At 54.0% G+C, this 5468-nt stretch overlaps 1 pseudogene; it reads left to right on the forward strand.

The window, feature by feature from the left end:
• The first annotated feature begins 3546 nt into the window (after positions 1 to 3546).
• LOC144141588 (uncharacterized) lies at positions 3547 to 4654 on the forward strand (annotated as a pseudogene).
• The last annotated feature ends 814 nt before the right edge of the window (positions 4655 to 5468 follow it).

Genomic DNA, 5468 nt, shown 5'->3' on the forward strand with positions numbered 1-5468 from the left:
CAAGGCACGATCACTGGGCACGGTGGCACCACGAACATGCGGACCGCTGCTAACCCGTTCCTGTTTATTGTACAGGTATTTGGCCTCCTGCATAACGTCAACGCCACGCGTCGTGGCCAGTGCAATGCTGATCCCACGGCGCATGCCCAAGAGAGGACCGACTGCCTCGTGCCGTACCACTTGGAAGGGCTGTCATGGACCCTGCTGCCCCGTCACTCGTCCACTGCGCGCGCAGAACGACACGTGATGGAGCTGCGGATGACGACACCCGTGTACTCGGCCATAAAAGGAAACCCTGCTCAAGGCACGATCACTGGGCACGGTGGCACCACGAACATGCGGACCGCTGCTAACCCGTTCCTGTTTATTGTACAGGTATTTGGCCTCCTGCATAACGTCAACGCCACGCGTCGTGGCCAGTGCAATGCTGATCCCACGGCGCATGACCAAGAGAGGACCGACTGCCTCGTGCCGTACCACTTGGAAGGGCTGTCATGGACCCTGCTGCCCCGTCACTCGTCCACTGCGCGCGCAGAACGACACGTGATGGAGCTGCGGATGACGACACCCGTGTACTCGGCCATAAAAGGAAACCCTGCTCAAGGCACGATCACTGGGCACGGTGGCACCACGAACATGCGGACCGCTGCTAACCCGTTCCTGTTTATTGTACAGGTATTTGGCCTCCTGCATAACGTCAACGCCACGCGTCGTGGCCAGTGCAATGCTGATCCCACGGCGCATGACCTAGAGAGGACCGACTGCCTCGTGCCGTACCACCTGGAAGGGCTGTCATGGACCCTGCTGCCCCGTCACTCGTCCACTGCGCGCGCAGAACGACACGTGATGGAGCTGCGGATGACGACACCCGTCTACTCGGCCATAAAAGGAAACCCTGCTCAAGGCACGATCACTGGGCACGGTGGCACCACGAACATGCGGACCGCTGCTAACCCGTTCCTGTTTATTGTACAGGTATTTGGCCTCCTGCATAACGTCAACGCCACGCGTCGTGGCCAGTGCAATGCTGATCCCACGGCGCATGACCAAGAGAGGACCGACTGCCTCGTGCCGTACCACTTGGAAGGGCTGTCATGGACCCTGCTGCCCCGTCACTCGTCCACTGCGCGCGCAGAACGACACGTGATGGAGCTGCGGATGACGACACCCGTGTACTCGGCCATAAAAGGAAACCCTGCTCAAGGCACGATCACTGGGCACGGTGGCACCACGAACATGCGGACCGGTGCTAACCCGTTCCTGTTTATTGTACAGGTATTTGGCCTCCTGCATAACGTCAACGCCACGCGTCGTGGCCAGTGCAATGCTGATCCCACGGCGCATGACCAAGAGAGGACCGACTGCCTCGTGCCGTACCACTTGGAAGGGCTGTCATGGACCCTGCTGCCCCGTCACTCGTCCACTGCGCGCGCAGAACGACACGTGATGGAGCTGCGGATGACGACACCCGTGTACTCGGCCATAAAAGGAAACCCTGCTCAAGGCACGATCACTGGGCACGGTGGCACCACGAACATGCGGACCGCTGCTAACCCGTTCCTGTTTATTATACAGGTATTTGGCCTCCTGCATAACGTCAACGCCACGCGTCGTGGCCAGTGCAATGCTGATCCCATGGCGCATGACCAAGAGAGGACCGACTGCCTCGTGCCGTACCACTTGGAAGGGCTGTCATGGACCCTGCTGCCCTGTCACTCGTCCACTGCGCGCGCAGAACGACACGTGATGGAGCTGCGGATGACGACACCCGTGTACTCGGCCATAAAAGGAAACCCTGCTCAAGGCACGATCACTGGGCACGGTGGCACCACGAACATGCGGACCGCTGCTAACCCGTTCCTGTTTATTATACAGGTATTTGGCCTCCTGCATAACGTCAACGCCACGCGTCGTGGCCAGTGCAATGCTGATCCCACGGCGCATGACCAAGAGAGGACCGACTGCCTCGTGCCGTACCACTTGGAAGGGCTGTCATGGACCCTGCTGCCCCGTCACTCGTCCACTGCGCGCGCAGAACGATACGTGATGGAGCTGCGGATGACGACACCCGTGTACTCGGCCATAAAAGGAAACCCTGCTCAAGGCACGATCACTGGGCACGGTGGCACCACGAACATGCGGACCGCTGCTAACCCGTTCCTGTTTATTATACAGGTATTTGGCCTCCTGCATAACGTCAACGCCACGCGTCGTGGCCAGTGCAATGCTGATCCCACGGCGCATGACCAAGAGAGGACCGACTGCCTCGTGCCGTACCACTTGGAAGGGCTGTCATGGACCCTGCTGCCCCGTCACTCGTCCTCTGCGCGCGCAGAACGACACGTGATGGAGCTGCGGATGACGACACCCGTGTACTCGGCCATAAAAGGAAACCCAGCTCAAGGCACGATCACTGGGCACGGTGGCACCACGAACATGCGGACCGCTGCTAACCCGTTCCTGTTTATTATACAGGTATTTGGCCTCCTGCATAACGTCAACGCCACGCGTCGTGGCCAGTGCAATGCTGATCCCACGGCGCATGACCAAGAGAGGGCCGACTGCCTCGTGCCGTACCACTTGGAAGGGCTGTCATGGACCCTGCTGCCCCGTCACTCGTCCACTGCGCGCGCAGAACGACACGTGATGGAGCTGCGGATGACGACACCCGTGTACTCGGCCATAAAAGGAAACCCTGCTCAAGGCACGATCACTGGGCACGGTGGCACCACGAACATGCGGACCGCTGCTAACCCGTTCCTGTTTATTATACAGGTATTTGGCCTCCTGCATAACGTCAACGCCACGCGTCGTGGCCAGTGCAATGCTGATCCCACGGCGCATGACCAAGAGAGGACCGACTGCCTCGTGCCGTACCACTTGGAAGGGCTGTCATGGACCCTGCTGCCCCGTCACTCGTCCACTGCGCGCGCAGAACGACACGTGATGGAGCTGCGGATGACGACACCCGTGTACTCGGCCATAAAAGGAAACCCAGCTCAAGGCACGATCACTTGGCACGGTGGCACCACGAACATGCGGACCGCTGCTAACCCGTTCCTGTTTATTATACAGGTATTTGGCCTCCTGCATAACGTCAACGCCACGCGTCGTGGCCAGTGCAATGCTGATCCCACGGCGCATGACCAAGAGAGGACCGACTGCCTCGTGCCGTACCACTTGGAAGGGCTGTCATGGACCCTGCTGCCCCGTCACTCGTCCACTGCGCGCGCAGAACGACACGTGATGGAGCTGCGGATGACGACACCCGTGTACTCGGCCATAAAAGGAAACCCTGCTCAAGGCACGATCACTGGGCACGGTGGCACCACGAACATGCGGACCGCTGCTAACCCGTTCCTGTTTATTATACAGGTATTTGGCCTCCTGCATAACGTCAACGCCACGCGTCGTGGCCAGTGCAATGCTGATCCCACGGCGCATGACCAAGAGAGGACCGACTGCCTCGTGCCGTACCACTTGGAAGGGCTGTCATGGACCCTGCTGCCCCGTCACTCGTCCACTGCGCGCGCAGAACGACACGTGATGGAGCTGCGGATGACGACACCCGTCTACTCGGCCATAAAAGGAAACCCTGCTCAAGGCACGATCACTGGGCACGGTGGCACCACGAACATGCGGACCGCTGCTAACCCGTTCCTGTTTATTATACAGGTGAGAAAGCATTATGGAAAGTGCTTTTGCTCTAGCGACCCGTTTGTGGTGGTGCTGCCGTGCCCACGGCTTTTCGGTTCAGAGATTTGTTGCTTGCTATATGACGTTGCTTCGTTGTGCCGGAAGATACTCTTGCTAGGAGGGGATATTGAGTCCAACCCTGGTCCAGACCTGGCTAAAATAGCGAAACAACTCAACGATATCGCTAATGATAATTAAGAAATCAAAGAAAAGCGGCTTGGAGATATTGAAAGGAAACTTGATGCCTTAACAGTACTTGAAACCAAGGTCTCCTCATGCCAGGAACAGATTGCTTCCTTGTCTACTACAATTCAAACCCTTGAGAACAAGCTAGACGACCTCGAGAATCGTAGTAGAAGGTCCAACCTTATCATTTACGGACTACCTGAAGCTGAGGACGAAAGTAGCGACACGTTGGAGCATACTGTAAACCAAAAGATAGTCAAAGGCATTCTTGATTTGGATCCAGTGGGTATAGAGCGCATTCATAGGCTGGGAAGGCCATCGCCCGGAAAAGTAAGGCCAGTAATTTTCAAGCTGCTGGATTCAAGGGACAAAGTTGCCATTTTGAAAAAAGGAATCAAATTAAAGGGCACCAATTATTCGATAGGCGAGGATTTTTCAAAAAGTCTGAGAGAGTTGAGAAGGAAGCTCTGGCAAAGTTCTAAGGAAAACCGCGATAACGGAGACAAAACTTCGCTCATTTTTGATAAATTATACATAAACAAAAAGGCCTATGTCTGGGATGACGAGAAAAACGACAAAGTTCCTGTTCAAAAAAACGAAATCGCAGAGTCAAGCCGCCCAAATACGCGAAGCCAAGGGCAATTACAGAGCTAATTGAAAGGCATGTCAGTGTCTCAACTGTACGCTCCGCCGATTCACTCACTGCGAGGATCACATCGTCTTGCTCAAACATAAAAAATGTGGTGAATGAAAAACAACTAAGGCTACTAAATATAAATGCACGTAGTGTCAATAATAAGATGGATTTACTGGAAATTCAATTATTGCAACATGATCCGCACATAGCCGTAATAACTGAAACTTGGTTGAGAAGTGAAATTGGTGATGAAGTTTTCCCGCCCCATTACAACGTATTTCGCAAAGACAGGGCCACCAGAGGAGGGGGCGTAGCCGTCCTAGTAAAGCCGCCATTAGAGGCTAAGATTCTAGCCAATATAAGCAATCTTGACTATTTATGCCTATAGATTACGTGCTGGGGCCATAAGTTTATTTTGTACGCGTGCTACAGGCCTCCAGACTCAGCTCCAGATTATCTAATCACGTTGCAAGAACATATGTCCCTGTATCTTAATAAAAAAATATTTTTGATAGGTGATTTCAATTTGCCCGCCATCGACTGGGAACGGTTGCAAACTTGTACGCAGCCTAGCAAAAATGAGAATGCTATTTTTAACATTATGCTCACACACGACCTAATTCAACTAGTTAAACAACCTACTCGTGTACAAGGACAATCGAGCTCTATTTTAGACTTGGTGTTTGTGAATCGCGACTTTTCTGAGCATACTGTATTGATAGAACAAGGGTTATCGGATCATAGCCTTGTCAGCGTATCAATTCCGCTACTGAAATTCGTTTGTTATAAAAAAACGTCCGTTCAAACTTTTAAAGATTATTCTAGAGCAAACGATGCTTGCGTGATTGAACATATGGAAGCGGCCTTAGTTGACTTCAGCGATGATGTCAATGACGCATGCGCTCTTTGGGATCGCTTTTTGGAAGTATGCCGATTTTGTATCACCAAC

Source organism: Haemaphysalis longicornis, unplaced genomic scaffold, assembly GCF_048455015.1.
Source record: "Haemaphysalis longicornis isolate Haplotype H1 unplaced genomic scaffold, Haemaphysalis longicornis Haplotype H1 scaffold_1, whole genome shotgun sequence".
In the NCBI taxonomy this organism is placed as follows: Eukaryota; Metazoa; Arthropoda; class Arachnida; order Ixodida; family Ixodidae; genus Haemaphysalis; species Haemaphysalis longicornis.